General features: G+C 44.6%; 1 protein-coding gene across 1 annotated transcript in view; it reads right to left on the bottom strand.

Annotated features, from left to right (window-relative positions):
* Nucleotides 1-17,908, bottom strand: part of STRC (stereocilin) — a 446,062-nt gene that overhangs the window by 368,557 nt on the left and 59,597 nt on the right. The window lies entirely within an intron of this gene.

The following is a 17,908-nucleotide window of genomic DNA, read 5'->3' as shown; positions in this document are numbered from 1 at the left end:
GAATGAATTAGTCCCAATATCAAGATTAACCCAATATGAAGCCTTAGAAGAATGGGAGACAGAGGCTTTTGAGCAGGAGAGATCTCGAGATGACAGAGAAGTTTTAGCAGATTTTACCCCAGACTTCCAAAGGATAATCGTGAAAAACAAATGAAACAATGGAGACAGTCTATGCTAGTGGAAGGATTATGTCCTGTTTTTACCACAGAAGAACCAACAGGAAGTAAATGTACAGAAAAAACAAGACATTTAATGACTGGAGGTGGGGATTCGGATGAAGACTATTTAGATAATTTGTTAATGAAAACTCCGCCACCTTACCAAGAAGAAACCCATAGAGTTACTCCTCTTGCTCTGTTTTTGGAACCACCTTTAGTTCCACAGATCATACAAGAAACCTCATTAGAAAAGTTACTCCAAGAGAGAGAGAAAGAAGCGTTAAACAAACAGTGTAGTGAATTAATTCAGAAAATCTCCCAATTAATTACAAGTCCTGAAGCCCTGACAATACCAGTAACTATAGGTCCGGTAGTTCCTCTATATAGAGATAAGCAAACTAGTCCTAAAACTCCCATTCTGACTACACCCATAGTACAGCCTAGGAAAGAAACCTTAATAGTTGATGATCAAGCAAGTGAATGTGAATCAGTAATTTCTCTGATGGATTTACCTATACGAGAACCAGTGAGTGACTCGATCAGGAAGGTTACTCCCCGATATTCAAAGGAAGTACAGATTGAGACATCCTCCGGAACGAGAGGTGCAAAAGTAATAAGTCCAGAGGAAATAGATTGATGGACTCGAGACATAGAGAAACCCAAATCACAGCCAAAGGTATTGGACATATTCAAATTAAGGGTAGAATTAGAAGAAATGGTAGCAGGAAATATGGGATTGGACAGACTAAATTCATTCAATGAAGATGAATTGTTGTTTATATGCAGAAGTATTACTCGAAATACAAAAATATACCATAAAAAATTAATGCATTTGGCTTCTGAAATGGGAATTAACATTGGCAAATCAAAGGTGTTACAGAAACCATATAGAGCTGAATTTTCTGACAAGGATTTAGAAAACATGAATGTGTCAGGACGTAAATTGCAGATAAAGGAATTGTTGTTGTTGTTGCAAAAATGGAGAGATTTAGACGAGTGGAAAGCTAGATGGACAAAAAAAAAAGGAAGAAGCACAGGCAAATAAAACTACATCTGAGTATTTACTAAAAGAAACAGAAAAGTTGAAAGGTTGTGTCCGATGAGAGAAGTGCCAGGAGGAGGTTATGTACATGTCCCATGGTCCCGACATGATATTTTATTGTTTACTAATGATTTCCCGAAGCTTACAGAAAATCCTGTTGAATGGTGCCGACAAGTTGAAAGATTTGTGAAAGTGTCGAAGGTACTGTTAAAGGATTTAGATGGTTTATTTGACATTGTTGTTCCAGCTGATTTGTGGACCTAGTGTAAAATCACAGTAGATTGGCCAAATGATGAATACTCTAGAGACCCAAAGACAGGAGCTCCATCAGAAGATGTAATGAAGAAATACAATTAGGCGATAACTTATTTAAAAGGAAAGATTCATCCAAAAGAGACAGATTGAACTAAAATCGACAGAACAACCCAAAACAAAGATGACTCTGTACATGCATATTATGAACGTCTCTTGCAGGTATTTAAACAGTACAGTGGTTTAGAAAACATTGATAATAAGGACATGACACATTTTATTTATCGGTTTGTGTCAGGATTAAAACCAGAAATTTTCTCAAACGATTAAAGAACATAAATGATGTTGCCAAGCGAAGCCTGTCGACGAAATTCTCAAGTATGCAAAATACTGTGAGGATGGAATTGATAATAAACTTACGAAATTAGAAGAAAAAGTAATGTGGGCTCAAGAAAAAATGGCAGAGCAACAGGAACTTCAGTTGAGTCAGCAAGCAAATAATCAGAAAAGAGGGGGAGGCCAAGGTGATGGGAGTGGAGGTAACCCCAGAGGGAAAATGTGTAAAGAAGAGGAAAAAAAAGTTTCCTTGTCATGGGTGAGGAAAATTAGGGCATTGGAGGAACGAGTGTAAATTAATACAGAATAATAATGTCCAAATTCAAAATTTAAATCCACAGACACAGAATGAGGTGTCAATGAGACAGCCACAACAGGTAATACAGAATCAGTTACCTCAAGCCCCTATGCCAGATTTTGTGAGTCAACCCAAATACAGTGTGGACACTGGATTTCGGGAGGGAAGTTATAAGAAAAATACGGTAACACCACAGTTTCTTTTGCAGGACACATTTTGGGAATCGGACGAATATTGACGGTGCCTGAGAGGGCGGAAGTGGATTGCGTACTTGGCGCATCCTTACCGGTAGACCAGTCAGGTCCTTACATTGACGGAAAAGTAGAGGGAAATGATGTTACCTTTTTGTTGGACACTGGTGCTACCCGTTCTACTGTTAGAACAGCAGACATCCCAAACCTACCCCTCTCGGGAGAAGTGATCCAAGTAGTGGGTGTTTCTAATAAGCAAATTAGGACCCCTGTCACAGAACCTATGGAAGTTTGTATTGGTAACTTTAGAGACATGCACAAGTTTGTAGTGTGCGACTCTAGCCCTGTAAACTTACCAGGGAGGGATTTACTGTGCAAGATGAATTGCACAATCTTTTGCACACCGAATGGTGTGGAAATACAGACCCCATATGAAGATGGAGTGTACAAAATTATGCTAGCAAGACAGGAAACAGAAGTTAAAAAGATGCGCCTAGAAGATTTACCTGGAGAACTGAAAACCTTTGTTAATCCTGATGTGTGGGATTTTTCGGGGAAGGAAGTAGGCTTGATGGCAGATGTTGATACCATAAAAGTGACAGTGAAAGAAGGTGCAGTTTACCCAAACATTTGACAGTACAAAATGAGTCCCAAAATAAAGGCAGGGGTGCAAAAGAAATAGAGCGTTTGGTTGAAAAAGGTATTCTGGAAGAAATAATGAGCAGTCCTTGCAATTCACGTATAATTGGCAGAAAGAAACCAAACGGAAAGTACAGGGTGGCCCAAGACCTCCGTAAAATTATTAACATTTTCATTCCCTATTGCCCAGTAGTACCGAATCCAGCTGTGATTTTGTATCAAATACCATGGGGAGCGGGATGGTTTACTGTCATTGATTTATGCCATGCCTTCTTTTTCATCCCATTACATCCAGATATCAAATTTTTATTTTCGTACAAATTTGACCGGCATGTTTATGTTTGGAATCGTGTTCCACAAGGGTACACGGAAAGCCCATCCATTTTTAATCAAATCCTGAAAAGGTGCCTTGAATCACTGGTGCTGCCTGGACAGTCAGTTCTGGTGCAGTATATCGATGACCTATTATTGGCATTGAGAACCCGAAATGACTGCATGATTGATTCCATTGCATTATTGAACCATTTAGCAAAGGGTGGACATAAAGTGTCCCCCAAGAAATTGCAATACTGTACCAGAAGTGTGACATCTGAAAGAACGAAAATAATTCAAAACATGAAGCTACCCCAAACTCAGAAAGAAATCAGAATGTTTCTCAGAGTTGTAGGTTACTGCAGGCAGTGGATTGTGGGATTTGCAGTACTAGCCAAACCATTGAAAGAAAAGAGCAAAGGACCCAGTTGAATGGGATGATGAAAGCATGACTGCTTTCTTAAAATTGCAGTCTGTGTGAAGCTCCAGCATAAGGGATGCCTCATTACTCAAAAGAGTTAGCACTATTTTGTGACACAAGAGAGAATTGTGCTCTTTCAGTCCTAACTCAGACCAATGGGTTAATGCGACGTCCTGTGGCGTATCTTTCTGCCACATTGGACCCAGTGGCATCTGCCTTGACAGGTTGTCTGAAAGCACTGAAGCAGTAGCTGCAACTTGTATGAGTCTTGAGCAAAGTGAATCTGTTGTTATAGGACACCCTATACCAGTATATATCCCACATTCAGTCGTGATTCTGTTAACCAGAACACGTACTCAGCATTTAAATCATAGTCGGATGACTAAATATGAAAGAATTATGCTTGGTTCAGAAAACATGACATTTGTGAGGTGCACTATTTTAAAACCAGCCACCTTGTTGCCCGTTTCTCACTTTCAGGAAGTAAGAGAAGAAGTCTCGACCTCACTGTATTCAGTACTAAACCAAGAGCAGACATTCAGGAAGAACCTTTAAAAGATCATGAACATGAGCTATTTGTAGATGGGAAACACCCATTACATCGATGTAAATACATCGCGGTGCTATCACACCGCGACTTTTACATCGCATGGTCGTTGACATCGCAGCCTATTAGTCCGCATGCTACAACGGCGCGATGACATTTACATCACATGCAATTACAACGCATGCGATGTTAAAATGCCATTACATCGCAAAAGAAAATGGGCTTTTCCTTGTCATGACAGAAACGGCTACTTTAAAAAATGATGCCAGCTTGATGCCAGAAAATGGGCTTTTCCTTCGGGCTGAGACGTGCTGAGACTACTTTAAAAAATGATGCCAGCTTGATGCCAGAGGGCAGAAGGGCACGAAAAACAAGTGGGAAACGAGTGAAACTGAGGGCAGAAGGCCACAACAAACGAGGGAAACAGAGGGCAGAAGGGCACGAAAAACAAGGGAAACAGAGGGCAGAAGGGCACGAAAAAAGAGGGAAACAGAGGGCAGAAGGGAACGAAAAACAATGGAAACAGAGGGCAGAAGGGCACGAAAAACAAGTGGGAAACGAGTGAAACTGAGGGCAGAAGGCCACAACAAACGAGGGAAACAGAGGGCAGAAGGTCACAAAAACGAGGGAAACAGAGGGCAGAAGGGAACGAAAGACAAGTGGAACAGAGGGCAGAAGGGCACGAAAAACGAGGGAAACAGAGGGCAGAAGGGCACGAAAAAAGAGGCAAACAGAGGGCAGAAGGGCACGAAAAACGATGGAATCAGAGGGCAGAAGGGCACGAAAAACAAGTGGGAAACAAGTGAAACTGAGGGCAGAAGGCCACAACAAACGAGGGAAACAGAGAGCAGAAGGGCACGAAAAACAAGGGAAACAGAGGGCAGAAGGGCACGAAAAACGAGGGAAACAGAGGGCAGAAGGGCACGAAAAACGATGGAAACAGAGGGCAGAAGGGCAGGAAAAACAAGCGGGAAACAAGTGAAACTGAGGGCAGAAGGCCACAACAAACGAGGGAAACATAGGGCAGAAGGGCACGAAAAACGAGGGAAACAGAGGGCGGAAGGGCACGAAAAACAAGTGGAACAGAGGGCAGAAGGGCACAAAAAACGAGGGAAACAGAGGGCAGAAGGGCACGAAAAACGTGGGAAACAGAGGGCAGAAGGGCACGAAAAACAATGGAAACAGAGGGCAGAAGGGCTCGAAAAACAAGTGGGAAACAAGTGAAACTGAGGGCAGAAGGCCACAGCAAACAAGGGAAACAGGAGGCAGAAGGGCACGAAAAACAAGTGAAACAGAGGGCAGAAGGGCACGAAAAACAAACAAGGGAAACAGAGGGCATAAGGGCATGAAAAACGAGGGAAACAGAGGGCAGAAGGGGATGAAAAACAAGGGAAACAGAGGGCAGAAGGGCACTAAAAACGATTGAAACAGAGGGCAGAAGGGCACGAAAAACAAGTGGGAAACGAGTGAAACTGAGGGCAGAAGGCCACAACAAATGAGGTAAATAGAGGGCAGAAGGGCACCAAAAACAAGGGAAACAGAGGGCAGAAGGGCACGAAAAACGATTGAAACAGAGGGCAGAAGGGCACGAAAAACAAGTGGGAAACGAGTGAAACTGAGGGCAGAAGGCCACAACAAACGAGGGAAACAGAGGGCAGAAGGGCACGAAAAACGAGGGAAACAGTGGGCAGAAGGGCACGAAAAACCAGGGAAACAGAGGGCAGAAGGGCACGAAAAACGATGGAAACAGAGGGCAGAAGGGCACGAAAAACAAGTGGGAAACGAGTGAAAGTGAGGGAAGAAGGCCACAACAAATGAGGGAAACAGAGGGCAGAAGGGCACGAAAAACCAGGGAAACAGAGGCCAGAAGGGCACGAAAAACAAGGGAAACAGAGGGCAGAAGGGCACGAAAAACAAGTGGAACAGAGGGCAGAGCCTGCGCGTCCAGGTGATGGACAGACGGAGGGAGCCTGGTTTGGCCTCCAAAGGTATGGTTGGGAAGCCTCAATGCTGTTGTGAGCATAATGAGTTTAATAAGTAATGATGCCCCCCCTCCCCCCTCAGCCTGGATTTCTACTAACTACTACAGTGAGAGCAGAACATTCACAATCTCATTTATAATATCTTTAGATTAGATTTTGTGTTGATCCTAGGAAACTGTGATCTCTAATTTTGCCTTCATTTATAGTTTGTGTAACTGTGGACTTTCTAATACATGTGCTATATTTCTGCAATTAGTTACTATATCTGACACGTCGTGGTGTTCTTAGTGTACATACGTATATATACCATGCACTTTTTTTTCTTATACCTTCCCTTCCTTAACTAGAAGCAAAGACAATCAGAGGAAGTTTATGTAGTTTAAATTGTATATGTAAGCCCTTGAAGGAAGCAGTTACATTAAATCATGGTATACATCTGTGTCCACCATTTATATGACACGTAAAGGTATTATGCCAGACACATGGAATTTGATTTTATTTGCCCATGCCAAATAGCCATTTTTAAGGTCAAGAACAATGTCTTATTCAAACCAACAGCCCAGCCCGAACCTTTGAAGACCAATTTTATAATTGCGCTCATTTTAAGATGCTGGAAAAGTATCTTTCTTCCGCAGCCTCACGCCTGATCCACGTGCAGCGGAACAGGAGCTCCTTACCCTTGCTGCTGCCAGGCGGGCATCTAGGTATGGATATTTGTGCTTCTCCTAGTTTCATCCTGGTGATTGAAGACAAGATCCTATTTTATCGATGTATCTGCGGCCTGGTAAGCAGTCCTCAATCACATCAGAAATAAAAAAATTATACCGGGCGTGCAAATCAAAATAAAACCAAGGTAACTGACTGTGCACAGAAATGTCCTAATAATACAAAATAATTCCTAAGCCTAGCAGATATAGCCATGGTTTCCTCCCCACCAACGCATTGGCAGAAAATATTTTAAACGTGTGGGCTCAAACATCGCGTTGTCATGTCGCGCAATGTAAAGTCGCTGATGTGACAGCTGTCCAATTAAATGGCCGCATTTGCGTCGCAACAACGTGCGATGAGAAAAATGCCGGTGTGACCGCCTTTGCGATGTAATTGCCGCGATGAGAACTCCCGCGATGATATTGTGGGCGATGGATCATCATACAACCTTCGTAGATGGTTCATGTATGAGCCATGAGGAAGGAGGACTAAGCACTGCTTATGCTGTGTGCACTAAAGTCAAAGCATCCTATTTACCATGAGTCAAGTCTGCACAAGTAGCCAAATTGATTGCTTTAATCAAAGCGGGCAAAATTGGCAAAAATTGGAGAGTAACCATATACACTGATAATCAGAATGGTTACGGGGTTGTGCATGACTTTGGCCAGCTATGGATGCAAAGGGAGTTCATGACTTCTTCAGGAACCCCTAATAAAAATAGACAAATTGTAAAAGAATTACTTGAAGCAATTCAATTGCCAAAAGAATTGGCCATGGTCAAGTGTGCTGCTCACCAATCTGGAAATGACAAAGTGCCCGCCGGTAATCGTTATGTTGATCAAGTGGCCCAACATTGTGCAAAACATAAAATGGCAGTAAACAAGAAAATTTAACCACGTGGAAACAGCTGCCAACTTATGCTATTGAGAGGAGTGAATACATGGGAGGAAGTGAAAGATTTACAAAATTAGGCACAACAAAAAGAAAAGTAAGATTGGCAGAAAATAGGATGTCAGATGAGACCTGAAGATGGTGTGATAGTTTACCTAGATGGGAGACCAGTACTACCAGATTGGATGCTTGCACTGATGGCCAAAATGTACCATGGGGACACACACATAGGGAGAGATGCGATGATCCGATTGTTTAGACAGGATTGGTTCAATGCAAAATTCAGGAATATAGCAGAGTCTTTGCCAGAGATGCTTAACTTGTCAACGACTAAACCCTGGAAAGAAAACTGTGGTTTGCCCCGGGAAAATTGGGAAAGCAGAAGGCCCTTTTATTAGACTACAAATTGATTTCATTCCGTTACCTGCTTGTCGAGCATTAAAGTATGTCTTGGTCATTGTCATTGTCTGCCTATTTTCAAAATGGGTAGAAGTATACCCCACCCGCAGGAATGACAGCTTAACTGTAGCTAAGCTATTTTCGAGAGAGCTCATTCCCCGGTTCGGTTTTCCAATAATGATTGAGTCAGACAGAGGGAAACATTTTAATAATGAAATAATTGGATTCATTTGTGAAGTATTCAAAATTGAGCAAACCCTGCACTGTGCATACCGCCCAGAGGCGTCTGGAGTGGTAGAACAATTGAATGGCACAATCAGAGCAAGGATGGGAAAGATATGTGAATCTACCCAATTAGAATGGCCTGATGTTTTACCTCTTGTCCTGATGGGACTCAGAAGCATTCCAGACAAGAAAACAGGCTTGAGTCCCCATGAAATACTCATGGGAAGGGCAATGAGGCAGGCATGTGTACCAGAACATCTGCTGTTAACTATATCTGATGATTTAGTGTTGGAGTACTGCAAAGAATTGGCTGACCAAGTGCGTTCTATCTCTCACCAGTTTGGGGGAAGACGCTGAAGCCAGACATTCAGCTCCAGCATGTGATTTGAACCCAGGAGATTGGGTAGTGATAAAAAATCACACCCGGGAATCTTGCCTAGCTCCAAGGTGGGGAAAGCCACATCATATGATACTGGTTACCACCACAGCTGTAAAGTGCAAGGGAATCCCCAACTGGATCCACACCAGCCATACAAAAAAGGTTACGAGAACCTGACAAAGTTGAGGCTGAAGGTTGCGCAGCTGAAGGATCTCTTGAAGTTGATCCTGAAGTAGTTGAACAACCGAGCACCAGTCAGGATGAATGGATTCCAGTAGCCAATATACCTGAAATAAGAATAAGGACAAGAAGCCAAATGTATCTAGATAGTCAGACTGATAGTGAGGACGAGATAGGAGTAGAAGAACGTACTTAGATTACAGAAATCCAAGCTAATGGTAATCATGAGGAGGACCAGATAAGGAAAGAGCAATATACTCAGACCAATGAAAACTCACAAGAACACCTCTGTCTGAGGAGGGACATATAGGCACTAGTCAAAACAAACAGGCAGAAGACAATCAAGAAACTGCAAGACCTGTGCAGTACCAGACAGGGTTAGACAAAAGGGTTCAGGACGAAGAAAAAACTCCAGGCCCAACAAAGTCATATCCTGAACCAGGTCAGACTAGTCTAGAAGAACCCATCCAGACAGAAACGTCAACAATATTAAGCCCTGGACCAGGTCAGTTAGAGAAGATACCTTAAGTTGACGAAAATCAAGTTGTGCCACAACTTAAAGAAAACAAAAGAACATTTGAAGAATCAGACAGCACAGTGCCAGCTAAAAGACTCAGAAAGGGCGATAAATGACCTGGTTTTGTTAAAATACTAAAATATCGCCTAGTCACAATAGATGAAGAACCTGAACAGGTGGACGAAGTAACAAGTCCAACTGAGCCATCAACAAGCAATCAAAGAAGGAGAAGTCCACACCTGAAAAGGCTGAATAATAAATTCAATGGCCCTGAATGGACGCATATCATCCTTGAAGATTTCGAGAATCTGGAAATCAGTGATGAAAGTGATGAAGAATTGATTGCTGATCATTATATTGAAGAAGTGAGGCCAACATGAGATAAATTCACAGGTGTATTCTGTGTAAAATTCTCAAAGAGGGGTTAAGTCTTCTTTGTCAAAATGGCTGATAAAAGAGTTACTGGAAACTCGAAAAGAAATTGTATAAAGACATGCTGTAGAACATGGGTACTCACAAACATGCTCTCAGGGCCAAATTTACAGTGTGGTTTCTGTCCGAGGGCCGCACCGGTGGGGGCGGGGTCAGTGGGGGAGGGTCGGGGCTAGAGCAACAAAAAAACTGTGCCCATGAGGTTGAACACAGGTCCCTGCAGTGGACGCCTTCGTCCACTGAGCCATCAGACCCGGCCTACACACATATCTCTCTCTCTCTCGCTCTCTCTCTCTCTCTCTCTCTCTCTCTCTCTCTCTCTCTCTCTCTCTCTCTCTCTCTCTCTCTCTCTCTCTCTCTCTCTCTCTCTCTCTCTCTCTCTATCTCTCTCTCTCTCTCTCTCTGTCTCCCTCTCTCTGTCTTCCTCCCTCACTTCCTCCCTCACTCCCCTTCCCTCACTCCCCTTCCCTCACTCCCGTCCTCATTCCCCTTCCCTCACTCCCCTTTGCGCACTCCCTCACTCCCCTTTCCTCACTCCTCTTCCCTCACTCCCCTTCCATCACTCCCTCACTCCCCTTCCCTCACTCCCCTTCCCTCACTCCCTCCCTCACTTCCCTTCCCTCACTCCTCTTCCCTTATTCCCCTTCCTGCACTCCCTCACTCCCCTTTCCTCACTCCCCTTCCATCACTCCCTCACTCCCCTTCCCTCACTCCCTCCCTCAGCCCTTCCCTCACTCCCTTCCCTCACTCCCTCACTCCCCTTCCCTCACTCCCTTCCCTCACTCCCCTTCCCTCACTCTGTCTCCCTCACTCTGTCTCACTCCCTTTGTCTCCCTCCTCCTTCTGTCACCCTCCTCTCCCGTCGCCCTCCTTCCTCTGTTGCCCTCCTCCCTCTGTCTGTCTCCCTCCCTCTGTCTGTCTCCCTTTCTCTGTCTCCCTTTCTCTGTCTCCATTTCTCTGTCTCCCTTTCCCTCCCTTTCCCTCTGCCTTCCTCCCTCCCTCCCTCCCTCTCCCTCTGTCTCCCTCCCTCTACCTCCCTCTGTCACCCTCTGTCATCTCACCCTGCCTGTATGTCAGTCGGGCTAAGACAGCTTCCCCAGGGCGCACACACAGCCAGCTGCACCCAAGCACTTCACAGGTCTTTAAAATACCAATTGCATGTTAATGGGGCTTTGCTGTATTTCTCCTCCTCTTAGCACCCCTGCAGCACCACTCTGACAATCACTGGAATGAATCGCCCGGACCCCACAGAGCAGCAGAGTTTTTCAGAGTGTCTCTGCTGCAACCAGCAATGTTTGCAGACACTCTTTAAAAATGGTTTTTAAAACACGGGTACTATGTCTCAAGGTCCGCGGGCCACCACGGAAGGCTTGCCGGGCCGCTGGCAGCCCGCGGGCTGTACTATGAGTACCCGTGCTGTAGAATATGCATATGTAGTGTATTATTAGTGCTCATAGTATGTCTAGGACTGACAATAGCAATACCTTACTTGATGGCTGCTAAACAAAATGACACTAGTATACACGGAAAGATAGCGCACCACAAATAAGATAAAGTAGACTTAGAAGCACCAGATTAGATAGAATTACATCACTTCCTGTAGCATATTAAATAGTCTGTTTTATAAAACTGGAAGGTTACATTATTATTATTCTAACATAGATGTAATTTTCTCTGTAATGCCTATCCGTAGAAAAATTAATTCTGTCCTTAGTAGTAAAGACTCACAATTCATGGGTAAATATTTTCTAATAATAAAATCAATAGATATAGCTGGCTCCATGACTCATCCTCACCTGATATCTCATTAGCCATGCCGCCTAGCCATGCCGCCGGACTACAGGATATTTAGACTGGACCGAGTCGGGTAAAGAGGGGGGGCATCGCAATTATCCATATGACAAACATTTCACTACATGTTATTGATACCTTCTTGGCTAGCTGGGGCGAACTATGTATCGTCTCCCTGGTGACAGGAAACAATGAGCAATGGAAAGTCGCTCTTCTCTACAGGCCCCCTTGCACCAAAACCAATCTCGTCAACAATCTCATGGAGACAATAGCCCCACACATCCTAGCCTTTAGCAATTTTATCTTGGTAGGAGATTTTAACTATCATGCTGAATTAACCCTAGACCCCAACACCTGCGACCTTGTCTCCAGTATCAACTCTTTAGGCTTAAACATGTTAGCAACTGGCCCCACTCACAAGGCGGGCCATACTTTAGACCTCCTATTCACAAACTCACCCAAGGAACTCTTCAGCATCGTCAAAGAGCTCTCCAACCCCAGCGCCAGCAACAACGACATCACACCCTCGCAAGACCTCTGCGACTCACTCGCCTCGTTCTTTCACCGCAAGATCGCCAACATACACGACAGCTTCGGCGCACAGACCAACGACCCAACCACCGAACCAACGCACCCAACCGCCACCCTCTGCACCTGGAACCCGGTCAGCACCGGAGACACCGCACGCACCATGAACACCATCCACTCCGGCTCCCCTACCGACCCATGCCCACACCACATCTTCAACAAAGCCGACTCCATCATAGCACCCCAACTCCGCGATGTCATCAACAGCTTCTTCGCATCAGCCACCTTCCCAGAGAGCTGGAAGCATGCCGAACTCAGCGCCCTCCTGAAAAAACCCACCGCGGACCCCACGGACCTCAGGAACTTCCGACTCATCTTGCTCCTCCTGTTTCCTGCCAAAGTCATCGAGAAGACGGTCAACAAACAACTCTCTGCCTTCCTCGAGACAAATGGATCCCTCGACCCGTCACAGTCCGGCTTTCGAGCCAACCACAGCACCGAGACCGCCTTCATCGCATCCACCGACGACATCAGGTCTATGCTCGACAACGGGGAAACCGCCGCACTCATCCTCCTGGACCTCGCAGCAGCCTCGACACGGTAGCCTGATACAACGCCTCAGCGACAACGGAATCCAAGGTGCGGCCTTAGAATGGATCACCTCGTTCCTCGCCGGCAGAACCCAGAGAGTCCGCCTCCCCCCGTTCCGGTCAGCAGCTACCGAAGTCATTTGTGGCGTCCCACAAGGATCCTCGCTCAGCCCCACCCTCTTCAACGTCTACATGAGCCCCCTCGCTGCCATCGCACGCAAACACAACCTCAACATCATCTCCTACGCCGACGACACACAGCTGATACTCTTCCTCACCAACGACCCCGCCACCGCCAGAGCCAGCCTCCAGGAAGGAATGAAGAACGTCGCGGAATGGATGAAGCTCAGCCGCCTGAAACTGAACTCTGACAAAACAAAAGTCCTCATCCTCGGACCCTCGCCCTCCGCCTGGGACGACTCCTGGTGGCCACCTGCCCTGGGCACCGCACCCAAGCCAACTGACCACGCACGCAACCTGGGCTTCATCCTGGACTCTTCCCTCACGATGACCAAGCAAGTCAATGCCGTCTCATTGTCCTGTTTCAACACCCTCCGCATGCTCCAAAAAATCTTCCAATGGATCCCCACCGCAACCAGGAAGGCGGTCACCCAGGCCCTCGTCACCAGCCGCCATCAGCTGACCCCAAACTACTTCCCAACTATCGCCCGATCTCTCTCCTACCGATATTTGGGAAAATTATGGAATCTCTAATTACGAAGCAACTATGTAAACACCTAGAGGCCAACCAGCTGCTCGACCCGTCTCAGTCAGGCTTCAGGGCTCACCATGGCATGGCATGGAAATGACTCTGCTAGAGATTGTAGATAACATCAGGCTGACACTCGACGCAGGACAATCTGCCATTCAGGTCCTGCTTGATCTGTCGGCGGCCTTCGACACCATCTCCACAGCATTCTCCTAGAGCGTTTGCTGGAGAAGGGTATCGAAGGCCCAGCCCTACTCTGGATCAAAAGCTACCTAACCGAACGGTGCTCCAAGGTGCAAATTGGGTCGTTCATCTCTAACAGCCAAGATAACGACAATGGGGTACCTCAGGGATCAATTTTGAGCCCCACTCTATTTAATCTTTATGTATCCCCCCTCGCACGAGTAATTAGGGCGCACGGCTTTGATACCATGTGCTACGCTGACGACACGCAGCTACTGATCACCCTAGGCCCCGACCCAAATGACAACAAACTGAGATTCCAAAAGTGCATGATCTCAATCAAGGACTGGGTGACCAACAACTTCTTGATGCTCAACGCTGGTAAAACAGAGATCGTGCTTTTTGGAAATGCCCACAAACACTGGAATGATGAATGGTGGCCACCATCACTAGGGCCCTGTCCCCCTCTCAAGTCCGCGGTCCGAAACCTTGGGGTGACAATTGATGACAAGCTATCCATGGCCAGCCATGTCAACAAGATAGTGCACACAAGTTTCGGGCTGATGCGCAACCTCGGGAATTTTTTTTACGGATTCCCCTCTCCTCGCGCATGCCCCTAGTCCAAGGCCTTATCATCAGTCGGATGGACTATGGCAACTCTCTACTGGCCTCCATCAATGAGAGCCTCCTGGCCAAACTCCAGGTTCTACAGAATACGGCAGCCAGGATGGTCCTTGAGCTACCCCCCCGCTCCCCATCTATGCCTAATCTTAGAACCCTCCACTGGCTTCCTGTTAGGAAGCACATAAACTTCAAAGTTTGCTGCCTAGTCCATAAACCATTAATGGACAAGGCCCCAAATACTTAGAGAAGAAGCGTGTCAACTACTGTCCGGTCAGAACTCTTCGGTTCGCCAACAAGTCTCTCCTAACCATTCCCTGGAATGGTAACAGATCCTTCTCTAAGCTAGCCCCGGATGCCTGGAATGCCCTTCCCCTAAACATCAGAACTGAACCCAACCACATGAGATTCTGCAGAATCCTAAAAACGTGGCTCTTCTAGCTATCCGACTTCCGGTACCTCCTTCATGCATCTGCAAGCGCTCTGAGACCTTCGGGTGATTTATGCGCTATATAAACTCAATTACAATTACAATTACAATAACTGAAGCACACAAAAACAATTTAACTTGTAGATTGCACGAGGAGGAAAATATATTTTTGAATTTAGTAGAGAAAAGGAGACAGGATTTCCATAGAATAGCCACTGAACTGAAACCCCAGATTCCCAAATGGGCTGAAAGGGAGGAATTTATGGCAACTGGCAAGACTCATGCTGCTATGTTTCTGGATTTTGAAAAGAAGGGGAAAATCTGTCTCCATAGAAAGAATACTGAGTATTACAATGTATTCATCGGTTCCAGTGAATGTGAACACATTTTCCTCATAATTGGGGGCTGGGGACTAAAAGGGGGAACTGATCCAGTATTTCCTGGAGTCTATAATATTTGTGGGGACAAAGCTTACTTTAAGCTGCCTGATCATTGATATGGAAGTTTCTATTTCAGAATAGTATTCCCTAAAGTATACCATGTAAAAAGAATCACTGGAAGCAATGAACATGAAAATGAACTAATACGTTATAAAAGAACTTGTTTTGCAGAAATTGTAGGTGATATATTTAGTGCATTGATACCTTCAGTGGGAGTAGTTTTGAAGACTCACAGAATTTGCAAATTGTCTACAGTGGTGGATCGCTTATCGACTGACACTGCTGGAGGATTTTTATTGATCAATACCGAATTGGTTGCGATCAGATCAATGGTTTTACAAAATCGACTTGCTCTTGACATATTATTGGCAAAAAAGGGCGGAGTCTGTAGAATGTTGAAGGCGCAACATTGTTGAACTTACATACCTGACAAAAGTGTTGAAATTGGAAGGTATTTGAGGAATATTACTCATCTGGAAGAACAACTGAAACCACTGGAATTTGATAGTGCATGGAAGAGACTAACTGATGGTCTCTCCTCTATTGGTAACTGGATTTCTAATGTAAGTAGAAGCATTGTAGGTAAAGTACTGATGCCAAAAATGGGGATATCACTAATAATATTGGTTATAATGATTTGGTGCAAATGCTGCAGAAATAGAAAAAGGTATACTGTAAATGAGAAACAGAAGAAAAGAAAAATTTATGAAATTCAAATGGAAGATTTAAAGAGGGATATATATATAAGAGAATGTAAGTTTATCAGAATAAAGGTGAAAAGAAAATTCCCAAAGTAATTTAAGAAATTGAACTGGGAGAGTGTTAAAGTTGGCTTCTGGTTCCATAATGTGTGATGATATAAAATATCATCAAAGAAGGGATTGATAGAGCAAGGTTTCGCATGTACAGAACCTTGCTTGAACTCAACTCTCTCAAAATAACATAATATATTAATCAACATGTTTTGTTAACTAATATTTGCATCACACGACATATTTAGCAAGCTGGGGAAGCTTGCCAATGTGCTTTTACTAACAGTAACCTGAGTGTCTTAATATGGCCGCCAAAAACGTGGGAACCTTACTGCGCATGCATCTGCCACATTTACGTGGTATGACGTCCTTTGCCATTTGGTGGGAACTTCTTGCTTCAGCGCACTAGTGCCAAAATGGCTGCTTCATGCTTACTCATGATAATGCTTATGCTGCTGCTTGTACTAAACTTGTTCGTTTTGCTTAACTATTAATGCAAAAGTTATAATAAAGTAATGGGGTTAGAGTAGAGATAAGAGGTATACAGTGCATTCATTTATTTTTGTATTCTAATGTGTCTTTCTTTGACTTTGTTACTGGCTCATATTTGGGCCTGACATTGATGTGAAAGCCCATATTGAAAGAGCTGCGCCTGCACAGAGAGAACCAGAAAGTCATGCAGTCATTGTTATTCAATGGCTGGCGACACCCTTCTTAACCACGATGCTCCTGGGAACCTGCTAGATTGACCTCTACAGAGGAAGCAAAAGATTGAAACAAATACAATGTGTATATTTTGTATGCCAATATTGCTGGGTGGAATAAAATCGTGGGAAAATAAATTATGGGCGAGAACCTGATCAATGTAAAGTCAATTGAAATGATCTCATATTAATATGCTGTGATGACCTCTCCTCATCTTTCCAAACAGTCACTGAAGGGGAACACATAGGTTTGCAACATTTAGGGGTGGTACATTGCCCTCGAAATGGTATAATAAGGTAGGCTTGGATAGAGAAATTGTCCGAATTGTCCGAGTAGCTGAGCTGTCACTGACCCAACGCATGCTATAGGAGATCGAGAGCAGAGGTGCTCGCGGAGCACTCTGGCAGAAGAATCGAGGTGTTGTGGGAAATTACCGATTACCCAATCAGGGTACCAAATTGGCCTAATAGAGAGAGGGGTGTGACGCTGGCATCGCACTTTAGCGAGGTCACCTGTCCTGAACTGCACCTGTCTTATCCCGTGGGCACCTGATTAGTCGGGAGCCTTGTCCTTTTGCCCCAGCCCGTGGCCAGGATTGGTCCTTACACCATTCTAGGTAAATATAATCCATGTGGTATGTCCTTGTGCTATTTCCCTTTCTCACCCTTCCCAGGTACCAATGTCAAAGGTGTTACTATGATTTCTTGCAAACTTTATATTTTATTTATATTTTATTAATCATATTCTTACTTATGAAATTCATGATCTCTGTAATTTGGTTGAGGACTCACTTAAATTTTGCATAGATAAAGCTTTTAAAACTTCTTCCGAGTCTGTGGTTATTACAGGAAAGGCTCAATTAATTAATGTTACCTATTTATTCTAACACCCTTTTCGATCCCTCTACGCAGATGATATTTTGGTATACTTCAACCATCCTGAGCATTCCCTGCAGGTTCTCCTTAAGATTTGTGATAGTTTTGGAAAGGTATCAGGATACACCATCAACTGGTCCAAGTCTATTATGTATGTATTACGCGGCCCTGCACCACGTCTCACAGCAGATTGCCCGCTTCTTATTTCGCAGGACTTGTTTAAATACCTTGGCATTCATATCACGCATAGCCCTGTGTTTTTTTTCTCAAAAAATTTGGCGCCTCCACTGGAGCGTTTGAAGAGAGATATGACACACTGGGAGTCACTCTCCTTAACGTTGTTGGGGAAGACAGCGTTGTTCAAAATGATGGCCT

The sequence above is a fragment of the Lissotriton vulgaris genome, chromosome 2_1, assembly GCF_964263255.1.
Source record: "Lissotriton vulgaris chromosome 2_1, aLisVul1.2, whole genome shotgun sequence".
NCBI classification, from domain to species: domain Eukaryota; kingdom Metazoa; phylum Chordata; class Amphibia; order Caudata; family Salamandridae; genus Lissotriton; species Lissotriton vulgaris.
The sequence above is the reverse complement of the archived record's forward strand: the minus strand, read 5'-3'. Positions and strand labels throughout refer to the sequence as shown.